We start from the raw sequence: 25,856 nt of genomic DNA, 5'->3' as shown, positions 1-25,856 counted from the left end.
TACCTTTCTGCTAATAATTGTTGGGGTAAAAAAACTATAAGTGTCACTTATAATCACTGAACTCAGAAAAGAAAGCAGTCAAGTTAGAAAAGGGGGAAGAAATCATTTAAATCAAGGGGGATACACTGAAAAGAAGTAAATATTAGGCTGATAGCAACAAAAATATCTAGCCCTAGAAGCAAAACCAGACATTTTCCCAAGGAGTTATCCAAGCACTGCTTTAAGCATTTTTCATATATTACCTCATTTAATTCTCTGAAAACTCTATGAACAAAACTATTATTTTTCCTTATTTTCCAGAAAACAACACAGAACCAGAGTTATCTGGTGTCTTATTCAAGGTTTCACAGCTCCCTGGTGGCAGAGGAGATATTTGAACACAGGCTCCTGCCTGCAACGTTTATACTCTCAAATTCTGCATTATGCTGCCTTTCAAGAGTGTTAGATCCCCATAGAAGATGAAGCAGATTAAGCATCTTTATTTCATTTACTAAGTTTTTGATTATTTATCAATAGAAATCATGGGAAAAATCACATGGCTTTCATTTCATTGAAACCTGGAATGCACACATACACATGCATATGCACACACACACATACCATGTATCTTGGAGTTTAATGTCTGTTCTTTCTAAATCTAGTATTTTCTTCTTCAAAATTCAAGGACTTCAGGGCTTAAGCACTGTCACAAGATTCTCTGTTATTATTCAAAGATTAGAAGTTCTTGGGCACCAGGAAGATAACTAGCAAAGTACTATTTCAAGTTCCTCATCACAATATTGAATAAAATCCCACATAATCAGAACCTTAGTCAAGTGGACCAAGTGTTAGCATGGGATGATACAATCAAATTCCACCCTTATCTTCCTCCATGCCTGCAAGCCCAACACTTGCTACACTAGAAAGGATTTGACAGTCTCCTGAGGGACAAAGAAAGGTAAACCTCAGAAAAGAGAGTGCTTACAACGGCAGGAATACCAATGCCCCATGGTGACTGTAGCAATGCACAGAATTTACTGCATCCAAGGCATGTGCTTCAAGACATTAGAAAGTAATATCAAATGAAAAGTGTTTATTGGATTGGCCTCTAAAACAGACAAATGCCCAATCGCATAGCTGATGAAAAAATTAGCTTGCTACTGAACATTAAATAGATCGATAATCTATTAACTCTAACCTTGTTAGCAGTGAGCTTGCAGTACAATACGTGACTTGCCTTTTTAAACAAGCTTTCTTCAACGTCTGTCTTGGACTGAAATAATTTTCTTTTTCCAAATTCAGCAATGATACATTTAATACTCCATATTAACTCAAAATGACCTTGTCCCTTTCTTCAAAGGCTATTCACCTTCAAGGCCTTTTGAGATCATTACATATGTACCATTTTATTCAGCTAATAACAGTATGAGTTTTTATTTTATGGGCAGCAACCACAGCAGAGGCTCAGATGATATTCAGTGAGTCTCTGTAGAGACAGTCAAGATAAAATGTTATGAAGCCCTTGATGACAAATCGTCATCTCAAAGTCATTGTCATATCAGCAGAAATATTCTCATCCATACCCACCTATAGGCAAGAGTGAGGGCCAAGTCAGCAAACACCTACACACAAATAGTTCCGATGGGAAGGCAGGGAGAATGGGAATAGGTTGATAGAGAGGGTACAGTTTTAGCGTGAAATCTTTATATTCATGCAAGTTTTAAAAAAAACAAAGGCTTATCTTGTAAAACAAAGCTATGTTGGGGTGGAAATGAGGGAACTGAAAGTAACCTTGATGTGGCAGGCCCTATTTGTGAATGAGAAAAAGACTGTAAAAGCAAGTATAATAGTCCAATGATCAGGCAGCCACCAGGAACATTACCCAGAGTGACCGTATTCCAGCCAGACCTCCAGAAGCAAACATTAGTTTCTCTCCAAAGCAAACCTACATTCCTGCAATGACTCAAACCTACTCACCAGAAGGCTCAGGGAAAGGAGGTTCCAATACTTCAGTCTTAAGAAGGCAAGAGAGAAAACAAAAGGTCTGAAGTAAGCTCTATTCCCATAAAACTAATGTTAAGTAAAGAAAAGCAAGTGCTAGACTAAAAGCCAGGAAAAGTGAGGCACAGCAGTAAGTTTAAGGCCAGAGCTAAGGAAGTACTCCACAGAATTTAGAATGAACGAATACTGAAATGACTGTCTAAACAGGTTTCGTAAGCCCTTGGAGCAAACGTGACAGGAAAGAAACTGCAGGCCATCCTTAACCTCAGGCAAGTGTTTCTGGGGGCCCTTTGGAACGTAAATGAGGAAAAAGGGACAAGCTCATCATTGAGAATTGAAAGACTACTGAGTCTGCAGAAATCCATGGGCTGAAGCACCCAGTACTTGACAACTATTTTCTCAAGTTTTACGCCAAGTACTAAAGAATCAAACCTGGAAAGTCACAATCTCCACTCTCAAGAGTTTCTAAAAGTCAGGAAATGAATGGTCTGATTTCCAGATGAATGTGGCCACTTGTGACAAAGTGGTAGAAAAACCGTCCCGGGTGGTTTAAACTGTTGATATCAAGGCAGGATCTTTCTCTATGTCTGTCTTAAAAAGGTATGGTGATTAAAAGAGAAATGACTATTAGGCCTTTCCCCTGTGAAACCTGCTGGGAAGTTTAGTCATCTTAAAGTTTGCTTTGTACCATGTGGTATTTAGAAATGCCAAATTAAATCTGTTCAACTGACACATTCTCGCCCTGTTCTTCCCGCTTATTCAAATTTCTACACCACACCTGTTTCTGTTTAGAAATTAGGCAGAATTTGAGTTATTGCAAACGTGATATAAATTTATTTACTTTATGTCAGATACAGTATAACATAGAATGGGGAAAAGCAAAAACAAACAAAATAAGCTTTAGAATGAGACAGACTATGTAATTAATTTCAGTTATTTACTCAGTAAATAATTTTCTTTTTCCAAATTCACAGAAAGACAAATACCATATGATCTCGATTGTGTGTGGAATCTAAAAAGTCGAATTTACAGAAACATAAAGTGATTAGTAGGTGACTACCAGGGGTGGCCCAGCATGTGGGGTCAGGGAATGGAAAAATATTAAACAAAGGATACAAACTTTCAGTTATAAGACATATAAATTCTACAGATCTAATGTACAACATGGTGATTATAGTTAATAATATTGTATTATTTACTTAAAAAGCGTGGTGATAGATGTGTCAATTAATTTGATCATAATATGTATATGTATACCACATCATCACGTTTTATGCCTTTAATCTATATAATTTTTATTTGTCAATTACATCTCCAGCTGGAGAAAACACAGATTTGAAGCAAAACATATAGAACATATTTTTCAGTGTAAGTGACATTCTATGCAATTGGATGGAAGTGTAGATGTATCTTACATTTTTCAGCTTATGGTAACTCCTAAATTCTACTTCAATAAAGAAACACCATAAAATTTTTAAAATTACCATATTCTAAGAATTTTTTATATCAAGTGAATACAATTACAACCATTTTCTGGGAATTATTTTAAAGTGAGAGTTGATTTATAGCTACTAAACTCATTTCCAAAGTCCCAGTTTCCTAAGAAGCACCAAGATTACATCCTCATCATGACAGACATGTCATTTCTACCCTAGAAAAACCAAGTTTATGTTCTATGCTTATTTACGTTCTATGTTCACTTTACTAACTGATTTATAAAGTGAGAGATTCCCTTTTATTATCCGCTATGATCTGATGTTGATCATTGGCAACCAATTTTAGAAGCCAGTTGGATAAGCGCACAGAGGAGTAATTATTTAAAATAAAAATTTTCCCAGAATAACTGGTACTGAAATGGATGGCATGTCAGAAGATAAGTGGTATCAACAAACTCATTTTCATTAAGGAAGAGGGGAAAAAGATTTCCTAAGGGAAATCATGATTACTCATTATCAGCCATGGTAGAGTTCCACAGTGATCCACAGCTTGAAAAGTCTGAACTTTCATCACTCTTGCTTACCAAAGTCATAAGCTAGGATCATAGTTCGTCCATCATGGGGAGCAGCTTAGCATAATAGACTGAGTAAGACTGAGTAGCATCATGCCGGCTGGACTTTGGGCAAGATAGACCTATTCATTACAGTCACATTAGACTTATTCATAATAGTCTGATAATTTTACACAAACCCAAACCACAGGGCAACAGCTGTACTGTTAGAAAACAAAAAGATACTAGGTTCAAGGCTAATCCTTATCATGCAGCTGAAGTTGAAAAAATAAAGCAAAACCAAAACTCACACCTCAGAATCTGTACCTGACAAACCTGGGGCATCAACTGGCTATCAGCAATATCATCAATGGAGTAATAGCAGAGGCTGGAGATTAAGTATACAGATTTGAATTCAGATTGTCTAGTTTGGATTGTGACTGTGCTGCTCAATAGCTGTCTGTCCATGGGAAATTATTTTACCTCTTCAGGCCTTAGTTTCTTGATGTATAAACAGGAATTTCTGTACTAAAGACTTCATAGGCTTGCAGAAAAGATACAATTAATTTAAAGCCTTAAAAATAACACAGTGACTGTCATGCAGAAGTAGTTAATAAATGCTAATCATGATTAAGTTTATTATTTTACTATTATATAAAAACCATCTAAATATATTAAAGCCACCAAATATTTCCTGTCTTTCTTCTTGAAACCCTTGGCCACACAAACATGCCTGGGAGCCTACAGTCTGCTTCCTATCTCAGTATAGATAATGGCAGGGGAACTCACACAGTAATACAGTATGTCTGGTGGAAAGAGAAGTCCAGCCCCTCTGCCTGACTTCTTTACTTTTCACCTCTTTAATCCACCACCACTGAACTCACAGGTCTCCCACCTGTAGGTTCAGTTCTGTTCTAACTCTATGCTAAACTAGGCTTCTAGCAGAAAAAAAAACATACTCATTTTCATCCCTTTCATTTATTCTCCTCCCCAAATCTAGTGAAGCTTAACTAAGACCAGCCCATTCTTCTTATTGGAATTTCTAGAAAGGCAAGATTCAGTGCTGACCACTAAGCTCCTTCACTCTCTAGCCACACTCCTTGTTACTCTGACACTATTGCATGGCTTCTAGTTCCCCTCCTGTGCTGCAATCCTATTGTCTGTGCTCAGGCACCAATCTCTTGAGCAATATTTTCTATCACTAACTACCCAGGACCCCCAGTTTATAGAATATGACACCACATTAGTTCTTTCAGAAATGAGAGCCAGGCACTGTCCTCAAAATTTATGCACAGCTTTCTCCTTGCAGTCTTATATAGCATGGAATGACTCAGAACAAATGTATCTGTCCTCTAAATGAAATTTCTGAACTAACGAGTTCCACAGAATGATTATTAAAAAATGTGTCTGTAGCCTAGATACAGATGAGCAAAAGCTCTTAGAATCTTATTGAAATTACGATGAGTCTGCCAGGATGCAATTTTGGTGTTTTTAAGTACATTAGACAGAGCTGAGCTGATTTTTAAATTTATTTCTGTCAAAAAAATCAATCACGAAATAGTTTTTATGAACCTATTTGTTAAATGCTCAGTACAGTATTAAAAGTTGTAGGTAATTAAAAAGTAGAGCACAGTCTATGATGTCAAAGACTTCTGGATCCAGGTGTAGACATGTACCCACACACATACACACACACACACACACACACACACACACAGAGGCACACAACATTGGTGAAACAAGAGTATACAACAAAAGATGAAAAAATATTTTTTTAATTTGTGTATTATTCATGGGGCACAAGGACAATTTTGCTACATTAATATATTACATTGTGATGAAGTCAGGGCCTTCAGTGTATCCATCACTGGAGCAATATACATTGTACCCACCAAGCAACCTCCCACCATCCAACCCCGGCAATCCCCCCACCTCTCTAAGTCCCCACTGTCTATCATTCCATACTCTACTTCCACGTGTACGCATTATTTAATGCCCACTTATGAATGAGAATACAAGGCATCTGTCTGTGTCTGAGTTGTTTCACCTAAAATAATAGAATCCGGTTCCATCTATGTTGCTGAAAAAGACATGATTTCATTTTTTATAGCTAAATATTATTCCATTGTATATATATACTGCATTTTCCTTATCCAGTCCTTCTCTGATGGATGCTTAAGTTGATTCCATATCTTTGCTATTGTGAATAATGCTGCAATAAACATAAGAATGCAAGTATCTATTTGATATAATGATTTCTTTTTCTTTAGGTAGATAGTTAATAGTGGGATTGCTGGATCATATGGTGGCTCTGTTTTTAGTACTTTGAGAAATGTGCATACTGTTTTCCATAGAGGTTGGACTAACTTACATTCTCACCAAATGTGTATTAATTCCCTTCTCTCCACATCCTCTCCAATATCTGTTATTTTTTGTCTTTTTAATGACAGTCATTCTGATTGGTGTAAGATGATATCTCATTATGGGTTTAATTTGCATTTCTCTGATGATTACTGATGTTGAACATTTTTTCATATGCTTGTTGGCCATTTGTTCGTCCTCTTTTGAAAAATATCTATTCATGTTCTTAGCCCACTTTTTTATGGGGTCATTTGAGGTTTTTGGTTGAGTTCCTTGGAAATGTTGGATATTAGTCCCCTCTCAGATATATGGTTTGCAAATGCTTTTTCCCATTCTACAACTTGTCTGTCCTCTCTGCTATTTCTTTTACTTTGCAGACACTTTGCAATTTATGTCTCATTTGCCTATTTCTGTTTTTGTTGGCTCTGCTTTTGAAGTCTTAGTCATGATTTCTTTGCCTAATGTCTAGAGGAGTTTTTCCTAGGATTTCTTCCAGCAATTTTTTTTTTTTTTTTTTTTAAGACAGAATCTGGCTCTGTTACCAGGCTGGAGTGCAGTGGTGCCATCTCAGCACACTGCAACCTCCACCTCCCAGGTTCAAACAATTCTCCTTGCCTCAGCCTCCCAGGTAACTGGGATTATAGGTGTGAACCACCATGCCAGGTTAATCTTGTTATTTTTAGCAGGAACAGGGTTTCACCATGTTGGCCAGACTGGTCTTGAACTCCTGACCTCAAGTGATCCACCCACCTTGGCCTTCCAAAGTGCTAGGATTACATCTTCTAGTATTTTTACAGTTTCAGGTCTTACATTCAAGTCTTTAATTCATCTTGAGCTAATTTTTGTATAAGGTAAAAGACAAGGATCCAATTTCATTCTTATACATATGACAATCCAATTTTTCCAGCACTATTTATTTAAAAAGGTATTCTTTCCCCAGTGTATGTCTGTGTAGACTTTGTCAAAGACTAGTTGGCTCTAAGTATGCGACTTCATTTTTGGGTTCTCTATCCTATTCCATTAGGCTACGTGTCTGCTTTCATACCAGTACCGTGCTATTTTAGTTACTATAACCTTATAGTATAATTTGAAGGCAGGCAATATGATGCCTCCAGCTTTGTTCAATGAATAATGAAAAATAAATATTTGCCACCTATTGAGGCCCTAGAGAGGTAGACACCTTACAAAGAGTGATTTTTTGCAGCCTCACAACAACTCTGGAAGTTCTCACTTAATTTTCCATGTAACGGATTGAAGTTCAAAGGTCTCATCCTAAAGCCACAGCAAAATGGGTAGAACCAAAACTATCTCATGCCAAAGCTGATGCTCTTTCCACTAAAAAATTTTAAAAAGCAGAATACTAAGTTTCTTTCAGGTTCTTATTCAGTTGAAGCCTGGCCTTTAATTTTTTGTTGTTGTTGTTTAGGATATCAGGTGCAGAACTGAACTAAAACAATAGTCATTATATGGCCCAAATGCTAAAAAGTATACCTATTATGAAAGCTCAGCAAGTGAACATTTCTAGCAGGCCAACTAGGATGACACTATTTCCCCTATCACAGATATTTCTCAGCCACTAAGTGTTCATTGTTAATCAACTTGTGCCAAAGTCTTAACTTGATTTCAGGTCTATAAAGAAAAAGTAAATGAATAGATAGTACTATTATATGCATATCATTGATTAAAGCTTATATTGTATCTTCACATACATCATTTCATTTTAGGTATCATAAGAATTTGGGAGGAAGTGGGAGTAGTTATTTTTTAAAATTTATTTCCCATTGCAGAAAACAAGAACCAAACTTACTACAGGTCACACAGCTAACCAGGGACCAAGCTCTGTGCTCATTTCATTACTTAATTCTGACTGGTTCACTCCAATGCCATTGCCACTCGGTGACACCCAGGACTGGCTACATAATTTGTAGGACCAAGTGAAAAATAAAAATTCAGATCTCCTTGTCCAAAACATATGAAGAATTTCAGGACAGAAACCACAGAGTATTATTAAACCAAGTGCAGGGCCTCCTAAATAGCTACATAGGTCATAGGCTCATGAAGCTGGCCCTGATGACACCACTGCAAATTAAACTGTGAAATAAATGATTCCAGAAGTTGCTAATTGAACAAGGTAGAGTATGGATGTATTCAAAGTTATCACTTCTCCAGAACACACTGCAAAAGTGCCTGTGACAGATGCAATCCAAGTTGTATGATCATAATCCATAATCACCCTCCTCTCCAAAAATTATTCAGATTAGGAAATGTAGGGCCATCAGCTTTTGGTCAAATCAGATGAACACATTTCTTCCCTAGTTACTTACTGAACACATTAATATGATTTTTTCCCAAATGTAATGCACTGATATCTCTAAAAATGACAAGGTGAAGGTATTGGGAATGTTTATTCAAGAGCAGGGAAATTAAGCTTGTAGACTTCAGCAAACCCATCTATTTGCTTCCAGTATGCTTCCAGTATGTCATTTAGGAATAAACAATTTCAGGAAGGTGGCTACACACATGCTTTTACAACAGAGCAAAGAGCTGAAATAAGCACCTGATAGTGCTATCAATTAACAGCAGATGTTTGCAGGTGAGCTGGGATCTGTGGCTTGAATTTCCAAAGTGAAATGATCTTCTGGTATGGATAAGAACCCGCTGTTGTCAGACATCTCTACAGAATCCCTACACACTGTGGAACTAATTAGGTGTGAGAGCCACCTTCATTCTTATGAGAGAAAGGCAGGAAACTGCACAGTTGCCTTCTTGTCCTGTTATCCATACTTTCATCTTTCCAGAAGATCTCTGAAAATCAGAAATCTTGTCCAGACACTCTAGAAAGATTTTGAACCAGAAAATGTGCACTAGAGAATGAAGGAGAGAAGGCAAGTTCCAAAGGGTATCTTTTCTTTTTTTCCTTAAAAATTAATTACATGTGATCTGGTAAAAAAGAAAAAAGCATTTAAATCAACCAAATATGAACGAAGGAAAAATTACGCAAACGTTAATTTTATTTATTAATAGAAGTGTCTGTGAATTACAATTTCTTTTTGAACACTCTGTAGTCATTACCCAGTTCCAAAGCCACTTTCACATTCTGAGTTATTTGTTAGGAAGCACCTCACAGCCAGTACTAATTTTATCTTAGCTCAGGCTGCTATAACAAAATACCATAAACTAGGTGTCTCAACAACAAAAATTTATTTATTTCTCAAAGTTGTGGAGGCTGAGAAGTCCAAGATCAAGATACTAACAGATGCTGCATCTGGTGGAAGCCTGCTTCCTGGCTTATAAACAGTAGACATCTTTCTGTGTCCTTATATGGTGAAGAGAGGAAGCAAGCTCTCTCAGGGCTCTTAAGAATATTAATCCCATTCATGAGGTCTCTACCCTTATGACCTTATCTAATTCTAATTACCTCCCCAAAGATCCTATCTCCCAATACCATCACATTAGAAAACAGGGTTTCAGTATGTAAATTTTGGAGGAACACAAGCATTTAACCCATAGCAGCTTCTTTAATCTGCAGCATTCCCACAATCTTTGTCTTTTATGATGTTGATGTTTAGAAATGAATATATTTATCCTTCTGTGTTTTTTGGATGTTTTATCATGATTAGTTATTTATTCTTAGTAAAGAATATTGCATCAGTGATGTGGTGTCCTCTTTAGTAGATCACATTTTATTTCACCCTTGTAACTAATAAACAGTCTCTGAGGTGATACTTTAAAAACACACAAGTGTCTTGCCCATCATCAGAGCTTCCCCCCAGATTTAGCAGCTATCAGTAATTCTTGCCTGGCACAATATTTATTATGTTGATAGTAAAATGAGCAATTCCCTAACTCTAACCTGACCTCAACAATTATTGGTCAAGTCTCAGCATTTACTGTAAGAATCTATTTGTTTTTTAATTCGTCAATCTATTACCAGTGTGGGATTATCATTTTCTATTTTTTAATAGCTCATAATTTATAACTATACTTAATTATTTTGATGCTCACATATCCCAGATTTGGCCAGTGGAAACCTATTCAAACAGTGGCTCTCAAGCCACTGAAGTTTTTTCTTTTTTACCACTGAAGTTTTCTTTCTTTTTTTTTAAGTACTTCTTTTCTCTCTTTTTTTCCTTTTCTTAAACAAAAACTGCACTGATTTCAGTTCTTATCTTTATTATTTTATCTCTTATACTTTGTCAGGTTTAATTTGGTCTTCATCCTCTACTTCTTTCTTAAGGCTTAAGCTTAGATAATTGCTTATAGACTTTGTTTTTTAACATAAGCATGGAAAACTATACCAGCCATCACGGCTTTAGCCATATCCCACAAATGTGGATGTTTTGTATTCATTTATGTTCATTTACAGTTTCCCTGTTGATTTCCTCCTGGATCCATTAATTATTGTGAAGTGCGTAATGTTTAGTTACAAGTCTCAAGGGTATCAAAGATATCTTTCTGTTACTGGTTTCTGATTTACTTCTGTGGTCACAGAATATACTCCATATACACTTCAATCTTCATAATTTACTGAGAATTACTTGTGGCCCAGCCTGTGGCCCACCTTAAGTATTCTCTTTGCATTTGAAAGGATTATTTTGTGCTCCAATTGAGTGTTGTGCTCTACAAAGGTCAACTAGTTCAAGTTGGTTGATCATGCTATTCAAACCTTCTATATTATTACTGTTTCTCCTTGACAATTATTAAATATTAAACCAAATAATAGAGAAGTGTTTTGAAATCTCAACCATAATTATGGATTTGACCACTTCTTTCAGTAATGGTAAATTTTGCTTTATGTATTTTGAAACAGTGTTATTGTGCATACACATTTTGGATTGTCTTGATGATTATAACGATAAATAACTTTTATCATTATAAAATTTTCCTCTTTATCCCTAGAAATAATCCTTATTCTGAAGACTATTTTTACTGAATTACACAGCCACTCCAGCTCTCACATGATTATTATTTGTCTTAAATATGCCAACCTAAAGAAGAAGGAGAGGTACAAATACAATATTAAAGAGTTTATATATTAGTCGTATTAACCCATTCTCACACTGCTATAAAGAATACTACCCAAGACCAGGTAATTACAAAGGAAAGAGGTTTAACGTACTCACAATTCCACAGGCTTAACAGGAAGCATAGCTACCAGGCCTCAGGAAACTTAAAATCATGGTGGAAGGCGAAGGGGAAATAGGCGGCTTCTTTACTAGGACAGCAGAGGGAAGTGTGAGCCTGTGAAGGAGGAACTATCAAACACTTAAAAACCATCAAATCTCCTGAGAACTCGCTCACAAAAACAGCATGGGGGAAACCACGTCTTTATCCAATCACCTCCCCCCGACTCCGCCCCGTCCCTCCCTCAATACATGGAGATTATGGGGATTATAATTATAATCAGCGTGGGGATTATAATTCAAGATGACATTGGGGTGGGGACACAGCCAAACTGTATCAGTTTACTTGAGCCAAAGTGTAGACAGCTGTCTAGGAAAAAAAATACTTCCAAGTTGCCTATAGAAGTGCTCTATGCTGCCTTTATTACCAATAGGTTCTTTTGTTTGTTTTTTATTTTACTTTAAATTCCGGGATACAGGTGCAGAACGTGCAGATTTGTTACATAGGTATACATGTGCCATGGTGGTCTGCTGCACCTATCAACCTGTCATCTAGGTTTTAAACCCCACACGCATTAAGTATTTGTCCTAATGCTCTCGCTCCCCTTGCCCCACTCTCCACCACAGGCCCAGGTGTGTGTACCAACAGGTTTTTAAAGACAAAAGGGAACAAAGAGTGGGCTGATACAAAGTTATTTAACGAGAATCCTCACTGCTCTACAGAAATAACATTCATTAGTGATTAGCTATACATTGTTGAACTATAGAGTATGAGTTACAGTGTCCAGTACATGGCACTGTTAGGTTAACTTTAGGGTTACTTGGCATCACTCAGCCTAGAGTCTTATAGCAAGTGGCTTCAAGGGCTAATTACTTACTTAGCTCAAGCTGGGAGTGAGACTTAACTCCTGTCACATTTCAATGCCTTTTCCGGCCTGATAATTTAAGGGGGCTCACATCCCTCAGATAAAAAATTTCTTTTCTTGCTCAAATACTTTTTCAGTCCTTTTCTTTAAGCCTATCTGGGTCTTTTTATTTAGGATGTGTTTCCAGTAAGCTGAATATAACTGGATCTTCTTTTTAAATCTAGTTTTACAATCTTTGTTTTTTAATTGTGCATTTAGATTATTTAATTATCAACATTGTAATGTTTAAATCTACAATTTTATTTTTTGATTCTGTTCTGTGTAAACCATCTGTTCTTTATCCCTTTTTTCTTCCTTCTTTTGGGATAATAGAATATTTTAATATTTCATTTTAGCTGCACTTTTGGCTCATTAGTTATATATACATTTTTGTTTTATTTTGTTAGTAGTTGCTCTATAGTTAAACTATAAATCTTTAATCACAATCTACCTTCAAATATTATACCCTTTCATGTATAATATAAGACTCTTAAAATAGTGTACTTCAATTCCCCTTTGAGTCCTTTGTGCATTGTTGCCATACATTTTAATTCTACATATAGGGTAAGCCCACAATACATTATTTTTTCTTTGATGATTCTGTATCTTTCAAAGAAATTTATAATTATAAAAAGTCTTTATATTTACCTTTTCCAGCAATCTTCAACCCCCTGTAGCTCCACCTGGTATCACAAAGTCTTATGAACTTTGACATTTTGGTGGAAATAAATTGTTTTTCTTCATCTAATAAATATTTTTCTTGATTCTATTTTATAATATTTCATAGGATATAGCATTCTAGGGATTTGGGTTTATTTATTTTTTCTTTTACCCTTTAAAGATGTCATGTCATTCCATTGTCTTTTTTTCTTGCTCAGTTTCAGACAAGAAGTCAGTGATTCTTTGTGTATCTAAAAGTATGTGTAATTTTTCTTTGGATGCTTTTGAGCTTTTCTTTATCACTGGTTTTCAGCATTCTCAATCTCTTGTGCCTTGGTGTGGTTTTCTTTATGCTCAACCTGCTTGGAATTCCTCAATAGGTTGATTATTGGGGTTTATAATTTTCATCAAATTTGTGGGGGATGGTATAATTTAAAAAAATGTTTTTGTGTCACATATTTCCTGACAACTGGAATTCCCTGAGTGACAGAAATGTCTTTGTTATGTTAATGAGGTAATTCATGGTAGGGGGCTGGGTGCCCTACAGGGTTCTGGGATGGGGACTGGTCCCAACCACTCAGGAAAAAGGGCTGGAGATTGAGTTCAACCACCAATGGCTATTGATTTAACCAATCCTGCCTACCTAACGAAACCTCAACAAAACCTCCAAACACAATGAGGCTTTGAGAGCTTCCTGGTTGGAAAGCATATTAATTTACCTGAAGGATCACACACCCTGACTTCAGAGGACAGAAGCTCTTGCCCTTGCAACTCTTCCAGACCTTGCCCTATATACTTGTTCATCTGGCTATTTGTATTCTTTATAATTAAATGTCTTATAATAACATGCTTTCTTGAATTCTATGAGTCTAGTGAATTATTGAATTGAAGTGGTGGGTGTGGGAACGCCCAAAGTTGTAACCAAGCCAGTCAGTCAGAAGTGCAGGTGGTCCAGGGACTTGTACCTGGTGTCTAATGTAGGGGGTGTCTTGTGAGACTGCGCCTTTACCCTATGGAGTCTGCACTAAGACTGGTCAAAATTAAACACTCAATTGGACACCAAGTTGGTGTCATAAAATTGTCAGGATTCAAGGGGAAAAAAATCACTTTTATTTCTTCAATTTCTTAAACTTTTACTTTTCCATCTCTCTCTGCCTCTTAAACTCCAAATTTACATGTTAGAATCCATGCTCTTGTTTGTCACTAAATTTCTGTGGGTTTGTGTCTTTTTTCATCCTTTTCCTTAGTTAAATTACTTTCTATCTACATACTCTTAACGTCAGTAATCTCTTTTCTACCTTTTATAATCTGCTTTTAAGCCTATTTGGTAAAATATGTTTTTAGAGATACTGTATTTCATGTCTGTAAAATTTGTTATTTGTTTTATATCTTTTTAAAAGTTCTTCATTATATTCATGTTCTAAAATCATCAAGCATTTTGATAGCAGTTATTTAAAGTCTTTGCTGACTCTTTCATTATTATCATTTCTGGGTCCGATCCTATTGATAAATTTTTCTCCTGGTTATAGTTAGCACTTTCCTACTTCTCGTCCTGTGTAGTCATTTGTGATTAAATGATGGCTTTTGTCAATTTTTTGTTGTCGAGTGCCAGCATTTATTGTTTTTCATTAGAATGTTATTTTCTTCTTTTCTATGAGGCAGACAAGTTACTTATGAATCATCTTAATTTTGGAGGTTTATTTTTAAGCTCCTTAGGGTTGGATTTAGAGAATTCTTTATATTAAGGCTACTTTGTCCCTCCAACTAACTTACAGCCTTTTTGGGATCTCCACTACATGAATTAGCTATTCAGGGAGAACTCCCCACTCTGACAGGTTAGAACTCAAATGTCTCCCAGCCATGGATTGGGATTTGAATTAACAGAACCTTGAGGGTTGACAGAAGGGCTCCATGGAGCTCATATGAGACCTCTGAGGAAGGGCTGCTGCATTAGTACTCATGTTGAGGAGCTTGGAAAAGAGTTCACAGAGAAATGGGGCAGTTCCAAGATAGTAAATATGGGCTGTTTCCTATGAGAGGACACAATGAAGCTCTTTCTGGGAGTGGTGATAAAAACCTGTGCAAGGGGTGTTCATAAGATAACACTTACAGCAATAGCAAGAGATATGAAAGACAAGTTCCTTCCCCATTCACCCTAATTTCCAGATTCCCACTGGACTTAACAGTTTTGCAGAGTTTCGGACCAAAGCAGAGTAGAGAACAGTAGATTTGGAGCCAAAATAGCAACTTAACATGAAGGATAACCTGCACGTTATGCACATGTACCCTAGAACTTAAAGTATAATAATAAATAAATAAATAAATAAACAAACAAACATGAAGGATAGTTTCCTGAGGTTTTGTACCTCAGTGTGAAAGGGCTAATTTTTAGCATTCTTACCAACCTTACCAAAACCCTTGGAATTATCACATTTAAAATTCATGCCAGTATATGTATAAAATGATATATCATGATTGTTTTGCTTTGCTGTCCCAGATAAAATTTTTGAGGCTGAGCGTCTTTTCATTATTTATTAGCCATTATGCTTTCTTTCTGTCAATGGAATGTTCATATGTTTTATACATTTTCATTAAGTTGTTTATCTTTTTTTGTTGATTTGTAGGGGTTTTTACTTAATGAATTCTGAGTATTAATCCTCCACTTAAGCCTTGCAAATATTCTCCCTGTCTTAAGCTTTCCTTTTGACTTTGTTTTCTACGTTTTCCCATAAAACAGATTTTTTTTTTTTTTTTTTTTTTTTTTTTTTTTGAGGCGGAGTCTCGCTCTGTCGCCCGGACTGGAGTGCAGTGGCCAGATCTCAGCTCACTGCAAGCTCCGCCTCCCGGGTTTACGCCATTCTCCTGCCTCAGCCTCCCGAGCAGCTGAGACTACAGGCGCCCACCACCTCGCCCAGCTAGTTTTTGTATTTTTAGTAGAGACGGGGTTTCACCGTGTTAGCCAGGATGGTCTCAATCTCCTGACCTCGTGATCCGCCCGTCTCGGCCTCCCAAAGTGCTGGGATTACAGGCTTGAGCCACCGTGCACGGCCCAGATTTTTTTAATTTAGTGAAATCAAACTTCTGAATCCTTTCCTCTATGCTTTACGCTTTTTATGTCATTAAAATAAATTCTTCCCAGTTCTGATATAATAGCCTCGTATATTTTTTTCCTCAAGTTTAAATTTTTGCTTATCACATTGAGCTCTTTAATCTATTTGGAACTTATTTAACTTTGTACTCACTTTTGCCTCTCTTTTTATATGCCCTGCACACAAGTACATTCCAACACTCCATCCCCTTGCCTAAATCCTGACTTTTTTTATAGTTCAGCTTAGTTACCAACGCCTTTATGAAGCCTTCCCTGACTGCTCCAGCCCTCAGTGACTTTCTCTCCTCAGCCTCCTAAGGCATTTATCACTGAACTTTATATTAATGTATGCCTACGCATGATAGTGAATTAAACATATGCAGCACTCAGGCAGGCAATCTTAATGAGTAAATAGGATGAGAATCAAGACTATAGGAAGTAGACGGAGTAGCAGAGCACATGCCTCGTTTCAGGGATAGTGGCTACTCAGCTCTAGCCAACTATTTCTTAAGTGGCACAAATAATTGTGCATAGGCCCAGAGTTGCCAGATCTACTATTATACTTTTCAGGACAACCCAGCTATCTAAAACTTTTATGTGAAATATTCTGATATTTAAATATTACCAATTCATTTTAAAATATTTTTAAAGCATTATGTTGGGGGAGGGGAGAGTATTTCCTGATAAGATTCAGTCATTCCACTTCTAATCTCCAACCTCTGGTTTAATTGTTGTTAATATGTTAATTAATCTCATTATTTGCCTCTTGAATTAAATTATAAACCCCTTGATTACAGGAACACTCACTTTGTAGACTCTGTAGAACCTACAGGGGTGAGCCAATGACAAATGCTGCATAAACTCATGATTGACTGTTGACTGACAGGAGACATCATATTTGTAGGCTGAGCCACCATCCTCTCCACAATCATGTGCTGAGGAGAGGACTAGCTTGCACAATGAGGTACCATGACCAAGAAGGCTGCTCATCTCATGAGTGCTTGTCATTCCAGTGAAACCCATATTCATGGAAAACACATCTCCCAAAGCTGTGGTCATCCCAGCCTAAGAATGGAATGCCAGGACACATTCTGGACACTCTGCCAGGACACATCAAACCTAAGAACTTTTAAGTATCAGTGGTCTAGGTTGTACAAAAACCAGATGCCCACTTCTCATAGAGGCATAGAGGAGTAGAAAGAAGTAGGGAAGACCTCCAATGCCTTTGTCTTTTAGGAAAATAAAATCCTGACTCTGAGGATAGTCATGGCATGGCCATTGTTGTCTATTTATCATCCTGGATCTTTACCCTCAGAGTCAGCAACCCCACACTATCAAGCTCACAGACAGCCTAAGGAATGATCCAAAGACCCCTCTCTCTAGTGAAAGCAGGCATAGACCAGGAACCAAACACTCAAATTCAAAGCCTGGGTTCATCTCTGAGGAGGCCTGGCTGAGATGTCTGGCCTCTCTGACACTATGTCTTTTCATTTTTAGGAAAGAACAGGCAGATTGCATCTCCTCGGTGGGAGAAGCAGCAGCGCTGAGGTGGTAAAAGGCACAGACTCTCAGATCAGTCATGAATATGAACCTAGCTGAGAGACCCAGAAAAAGTTACTTAACTATCCTCCCTGTACTTGAGTTTCCACAGCTACAAAATGAGGTCAAATAGTAAACTTAGCCCACTAGGCTGTTCAGAAGATCAAATGACATTTTAACTGTAAAGCTCACTGCAAATTGTTGGTTTGAGATCACAGGTGTGAGAGAAGTTGGTAGACTGCATGGTGTCATTATTACAGGCTCTTTCGCTCTGCTCCCTAGAGCTGTCCCCGCACCATACAAAGTGACAGTTTTATTGTTGTTGTTGTTGTTCCTTCTCCAAGATTTCAAGTTCATGTGAAGGAAAATTCCTCAGTAGGATCTATTTTTGTTGAAAGCTAGTGTGTGGCCAACTCTAAGGCCATAAAACTTTCATCCCCTGTTCCATACATTCACCTGGAGGTAGGCCTGGGCAAAATCAGTTGTACAGGAGCAAAAGACTCCTTCAGGATCTTGCAGGCAAAATGTCCTAAAAGTTACTAACACTGCATTTCTGAGTACATATCTCTTTATTATAGGGTGTCTGAATGTACCTCTCTGCGCCACTCTGTATGTCCGTGAATATAAGTCTATGTGTGTCGACTCCTGTACATCTCTCTGTGTATCTCAGACTATTTCTATACATGGGAGCACTTGTGTGTGTCTTTGTGTGTGTCATTTTGTGTATAACTGTGTGTCTATCCATGAAACTATATCTGTCTCTATGTGCCTATGTGCATGTGACTCTGTCTCTATGTTGTGAACGTGTGTCTGTGTGTATCTGTGTCTACGCATTTTTCTTTTTTTTTTTTTTTTTTTTTCGACATGGAGTCTAACTCTGTCGCTCAGGCTGGAGTGCAATGGTACGATCTCAGCTCACTGCAACCTCCACCTCCCGGGTTCAAGAGATTCTCCTGCCTCAGCCTCCTGAGTATCTGGGACTACAGGCACACACCACCATGCCCAACTAATTTTTCTATTTTTTTTTTTTTTTTTTTTAGTAGAGATGGGATTTCACCATATTGGCCAGGATGGTCTCAAACTCCTGACCTCATAATCTGCCCACCTTGACCTCCCAAAGTGCTGGGATTACAGGCATGAGCCACTGCGCCCAGCCTCAATGTGTATTTTTCTAACAAGTTCTAGGATTGCATTTCAGCAGAGGTGTGCCTAAATATGTGTCTGTGTCTGTGTCTGTTTCTGTGTCAGGACCCATAGTCTATAACTGTGTGTGTGTATGTCTAATAGGGTTGTATGCATCCGTTTTCTTCTGTCTGTGTTGTATCTGTCAATGAAACTCCTTTTGTATCCCATGCCATGTACATGTATGTTTACGTGACAAAGGACAGAACTGAGCAACTTCCACTTGGCTCATCAGTGATCCTAGGTTACTCCGTGTCATGGTCAAATCAACCCTTAGAAAACACAGGCCATTAGTTCTCCAACCTGTCTGCTGAGACTCCAAGGAGCTTTTAAAGAAACACTGATGCCCAAACTCCACTTGTAGATATTAAAATTGTCATTTATGGCTCTAGCAGTGGAGTCTGGACATGAGAGCTTGTAAAGCACCCCAGGGGATTCTAATATGCGGCCATGGCTGAGAACAACTGTACCAGGGTCTCTACCATCCTCCCTGGAAAGCTGAAAACTACTTTCCTTGCCTTTCACATCAATACTATCAGTGGGGAGGGTGAGGGAATTTTGAATAATTTGCCCTGTGTGAAAAGGACAGAGCTGCCTGCCTACTTTCTTGCTGAGGAAGGAGGCGCCCCACTTGACTAGACTATGAATCCACACTCTTCAAATTAACCTATGATACAACCGAGGAAAATTCTCCTCCGAGCCCAATCCTTCTTTCATATCAGCAGACATTCACTTTCTACATCTATATCTGTCTAATTAAAAAGATGTACTGCTACCTTAATTTCCATATAAACTCATCACATTTATTGCAAGTGTTTGGCAAACCAAAGGAGGATTTATTAGTATAATAAACAAAGTGTTTCATAGACATTTAAATGCATTTTTTTTAGCATACTTTACCAATAAAAAGAAAGAAGAGAGGTCCAGAATGGAACAATATCTCTCATCTGTGGAAATGGAAATCTAAAGATAGAAATGAGAGAGAATCTAAGAAGACAAAGGAAAAGCAATGAAACCTCAGATGCTTAGACCCTGAAAAGCAGACCCACCCTAGCCCATAAAGGACTTTTGTACATATTAGAGAAAGACATCCCTCCCCGGGATTCAGCTACCCACTACCTTTAGAGAAGGGTGCCTGCGTTAACATCCTGTGGAAGCCCCATTGGAAAGGTTACCGAGGAACAGTCTGTTCTTCCACTTGCAACTCCTGCTTCTAGAGAAGTATCTGAGAATCTAGGGTCTTCTACCCATGAAGATTCATTCAGGCCAGTTGACAGACTCTTATTTAGGCAAGAAAAAAGGTAGATTCCAGTAGCCCTTGGGAAGCACTACTGCATATGGTAATCTACCTAAAAATCAGCAAGTTCTCACTGAATATTTGTTGAATGAACAAATTTCTTTTTCTGAGCAGGATATTGAGAGGGCTCTCTCAGCCAACTAAAAGAAACACAGAGGCACTGAGTATGCTTTTGGGAATCCCCAACTTTCTCACCAGGGGAGTCCTCCTGTGTATGAAAGTACCCATGGAAAAAGATCAAGGTAAGGAATGTGCTATGCTTATCTCAGTAAGAGAAATGCGAAGAAAATACACTACACATTATGTATCCCGAGTCCACAATTTAAGAAAAGATTCATGAACAAGATGCGAGATTGGATTACCCAGGGAAGCTGAAGACAGGAACAATGGAAGCGTCACCAAATTTTAGAGCAGAAATTGACTCTGGAGACTGTCCAGTCCAGCCCTTTCATTTTGTAGTTGAAAAACTGGTGCCCTGAGACACAAGACTGCATCCAGCCCCTCAGCTAACGAGTGATAAATTACATTTGAGAACCCAGCTTATTTACTCCTCATCTGGTGCTGTTCTCATGCTCTTGTCTGCTTTACCTCCCTCCAGAAAGGCTTGAGCAAAAAAGTTTGGAGGTGGAAAAATAAACATGCTGACCTTATTAACTAGCATATGGACCATTATAGCTCCAGGATTTCTGCCACCCCAATTCACTGACATTTTTTAATAGAATGATCAAAATCTCTTTTGGGGGGAATTAAGGACTAAGGACTCCTCTCTTTCCTCCCAGCCTCACCATTTTTTTTTTTTTTTTTTTTTTTTTTTTTTTTTTTTGTGAGACAGAGTTTTGCTCCTGTTGCCCAGACTGGAGTGCAGTGGCGTGAATTTGGCTCACCACAACCTCCACCTCCCGGGTTCAAGCGATTCTCCTGCCTCAGCCTCCTGAGTAGCTGGGATTACAGGCATGCACCACCACGGCCCCAGCCCCACTATTTAGAACACAGTATAAGCATTATGTAAATGTTATCAACAGCAAGTGGAGTTTGAGACTACTCCATTACTATTTATCCTCTGACTCAGGGCGACGGGCTCCCAGGGAGGTGGGGGTTGTGCCGGTGCGTGTTTATGCTGATGAAATCAAATCTCTGTATGAGTTTATAGGATGTCCCCCAAAACTTCCCAGGAAATATCCAAGAGTTTATGCAATCGGTGTTTTTTACATCAGTCATTCGAAGTCGTTCAAGCAAACTGCCAAACTGGTCCTATCAAGCTGATCCAACAGTCTTTTCTCTGTCCCAGAATCCCGGTTATCTCCGACACACCATACCCCACCCGTGCCTCTACACACAAACAATTGTGGCTGTCTCCCTTGAAAGCAACAGGCTGCCACCCACTGGTAGCTTTCAGAAACCACAATATTGGCTTTTAAGACCCTGGAGATGACAAAAGAAAATGTCAGGTTAAAACTTGGTTCTTAAAAGGTGCTAATCAGAAAGTGATCATTAGAGAAATGTTGACAAGATTTAGTTTCCTAGGGTGGGAAAAAGAAAACATATAAGAAAAGAAATGAAAACATTGGGGCAACACCTAAAGGGGAAAGAATTTTTCCTTGGTGAGTCCACCACTCTGAATTTAGCACTTGCAGGTACAGCACGTTGCCACGTATTTCCTTTCTCCTAAGAAGAATACAAATCTCAGGATTGAAAGATTTTATTGCACCCATACCTCTTAAATTCCCCATCTCCCAACACAACGCTAACAAGCAGCACCTCAGTCGGTTGAAACAGGTGTAGTGATTTTGGACTTGTAGTCCGACTAAGTCCCATGCTTACCCATGTCTGTATTAAATTCCTCCCTAGTCAACAGAAAAATCAGTGGAAATCTCAATTAGTAAACAAAATAAGGAAACAACATTATTCTCACTAGTAATCAGAGGAGTGCAAATTAAAACATCAAGGTACTGTTTTTCACCCAGAAAAGTAGTAGCAATATTTCCTCATTGATAATACCCCTTTGTTTTAATAATAATGCAATAAAATTAGCACTTTTTCATACATTGCTGGCAGCAGTGTAAATTGTTACTACTTTTCAGGAAGGCACAGTGATATATCCACAGTTCACACTCTTTGATCCAGTGAACATATTTCTTGTAATTTTTATTTTTAAAAATACAGTGGAAAAATAATTATATACCCAAGCATGCTCATTGCAGGTTTGTTTTGAAATGACCTACTGTTTTAATAGAATTGCTAAATCTATCATTATACACTGACACAATTGAGTAGAATCCAGAAATTGTAAATGATGGTCAGAAATAGGTGACATTATGGAGTTTGCATATAGTATAGTATTAAATTAAAATAGAATGATGCTGTATCAGCCACGGTTTACCCTCTAGGCACTAAGAATCCACTGGCATTAGTGTCATCACATAAATATATATTAAAGTAGTCACTGGGACCTGGAAAACCAAGGTGAATGGCAACCCAGTCAAGAATATCACAGAGGAAAGACAGTGTGGCTGCTGTTGACACAGCATCGACATCTCAGTGTTCATAACCACCAGCCTCTGCACTGAAGTCTATAGTCACTGACCACTGCCTCCAGAACCTGGATGTAGCTATCCCTAGAACAGCATTGTCTCCTGTGTAGCCCCTGCATCCTCAGGTCATCAGCTTTTAATTCAAGTCTCAGGTGGGTGTGTCTGTTCATGAGCTTTAGGAGTCGCTGAGGCAGTGAGGACCTGGCATTTGTAGTTGCTACAGCAGGAGGAGGATCCCCTGAAAATTTTTACCAAAAGGGATTTAAATGCTAAATAGTCAAAAAATGATACTTTCCACCAGAAACACACAAAACAAAAAAGATTATGATTAGAATTATGATTATGATTATGACTACAACCAGCAAAAACTATTTAGATTAGGGAAGAATTAAAAGTGACTGGATGTACACACAGAAGTTTGGGTGATTTTTCCCCTTCTCTCATAATGTTCAATCTCTAAATCAAATGTCCTTTCAAAATACATGCATTCGTTTCCTAAGACTGTTATAACAAATTATCACAAACTTTGTGGCTTAAAACAAGAGAAATTTATTCTGTCTCAGTTCTGGAGACCAGAAGTCCAAAATCATGGCCCAGGCCATGCTCCCTCTGAATGTTCTAAGAAGGTGTCCATGCTACGTCTTCGTAGCTTCTAGTGGATGCCAGCAATCTTTGCTGTTCCTTGGTTTACAGCTGCACCACCAGACATCTTGATTACGTCTGCAAAGACCCTGTTTCCAATGAAGGTCTCACTCACAGGTTTCAGGCAGACATGAATTTTTGGGAGATACTCTTCAATAATACAATATTTTAGAATTTTCTTCCTTTTGTTAAGACAAAGATCAAATAGGTGTTATAAGGGACTGGCCTATATTTCTTTGGAATCCAAATATGGCTTTTGTTGTATCACCTAGCAAAAGGTTCAGCATGTACTGGCATCTATTAAACACTTGATGAATGACAGAGTGAAGGAAAATACCAGGTATGGAAGGAAAATGTAATAATTAAAAATAGATAAACGAATAAATCATTCTATATGAAGCTAATTTTAAAATCTACAACAGAGACAATTTCTATAACCTCCTCATGATCAATTTCGATACCATCATCATGTATTAAAGAACCTGACAAAATCACATCTGTCTATCCTCCTCATAGATGTTACAAAAAGGCTGCTTCCTAAATAGAACCATAACAAAAATACTAAGAATAACAATAAGCCCTGAACATGAATTGAAAACCGTTTAACTCAAGGTCAGAGTAACATTGAGCAAAGATATAAAATACACAAAGAATGTCATTGATTTCATTGGTAGATGCTCTTTATGTTTTGAAAAGATAGGTGCGTAAACATAGGCACAAAGTAGGTTAGCAAAGCAAGTAGTTTAGGAGTGTTGAGTAGGTTGGGAAGATAAGTCACTATGTAGGCAAATACATAGATACACACACACACACACACACATACATATAGGTTAGATAAGTAGAATAATTAGGTAGGTAGATAAAATTTAACTGTGGACCTATTTGCATTTTCCAAAACTCTCAGACAACAATATCCTGAGAAAAATACAAAATCAGAAGGGGCTACAGTGGGACAGATTGAGACTTGGGGATCTAAGTACAGGTTAATTTATTAGAAGGCAAAAGGGAGGACACCAGTGACTGTATACTAATAGTCCATAAATTGAAAGCATTTAAAATAGCATGCCCCTACCACAGGTGCATTCCAGTTCTGCATTCTCCAAATCCTTAATTACCCTTCATTGGATGGGACCTTTGATCCCTTATAAATTCCCTTAGCCCCCAGGGAACTTGAGATCCAGCTCTTGGGAGCCCTCTTGTCAGTGGAGCAGCCCCGTTGTTTGGGAACAGAGCTCAGCAGCAAAGAGAGAAAAGGGCAGACATCAATCAATTCAAATGGCAAGCTCCTCAAAGGGTCTGAGTGACCTCATTTTTGCCTAGTGAAATCCTATTAAGAGGCTTTCAGGAAGCTCACAGTTTCACTCAACAGTAATTACCTTTGTACGGTGAATAACAATCCTAATTTATTAACTGTATATAAATAGTATATGACTTAATTTTTAATAAACACAGCCCACCTCAGGCACCAGTGAGGAACATGGGCATATATTCGTAGACGTTCCTGTTCTGCTTGACCAAAGCAAAAGAGAAAAGTAATTCAAAGCAGGTCAAGATATTACTTTTGAAGTCAATACAAAGTTATCAGCATGCTCAGATGCTGTTCAAAACATTCCAAGATATGTCCTGGCTTCCTTGAGCCACCCACTGTTCAAGAGCAGACAACAGAGAAAGAAAATAAGGTGAAGGCATATATCAGAAATATAATATGTATCAATAAGAATGTGTTCACCACAAGTTAACTTTGAAAAAGCTTATTAATAAGGGCTTAAATAATAAAGTTATATTTTTTTACTTCAGAAGGAATTTGAAAAAAGTAACTCAGTGCAACAGCTCAATAACATCTCAAAAATCCAAGTTCTTTGTGTCCATTCATTCTGCCATCCTCATTCTTACATCCGTGCCTTTATCATCACAAGACGGCAGCCACTGCTCCAAGCACATTCAAGGCAAAAGACTACTTCCTAATAAGAAATATAAATAAAACCATCTATGAGCCTAAGCAAATGTCTCTAGTTTTATGGTCCAGTAATGGAATTATCCTTTTAGGAGTGCTGAGTAGGTTGGGAAGATAAGTATGTAGGTGAATACATACATACATATAGGTTACATAAGTAGAATAATTAGGTAGATAGATAACACTGGACCGTGGGCCTATTTGCATTTTCCAAAACTCTCAGGAATTATCCTTTACTGGACCATAAGACTAGACAAATTTGCTTGGGTTCATAGACGGTTTTATTTATAGCAACTGTAAGCTATTAGGGAGCTTTTCCAAATTTTTTCAGAAAATATTTGTCTCCCTTCTCCCTCTCTCGACCACCCCAGCAGATCTTGTCTTTTATCTCATTAGCCACTAGGGCATGAGGCCACCCTTACCTACAAGCGAGACTAGGAAAATTAATGTATGGCAAAGGACACGGTGCCAATTGTTACCATCACTCCACTCCTCACCCTCAAATACAAACCATGGCGTGCCAGCAAATAAAAGCGGAACAGACACAAAGACTTGCTGGGGTGGCATCTGAGACAGATAATGTCTCCATAGAACACTCACCCTTGAT

The sequence above is a fragment of the Piliocolobus tephrosceles genome, chromosome 9, assembly GCF_002776525.5.
Source record: "Piliocolobus tephrosceles isolate RC106 chromosome 9, ASM277652v3, whole genome shotgun sequence".
NCBI lineage: Eukaryota > Metazoa > Chordata > Mammalia > Primates > Cercopithecidae > Piliocolobus > Piliocolobus tephrosceles.
The sequence above is the reverse complement of the archived record's forward strand: the minus strand, read 5'-3'. Positions refer to the sequence as shown.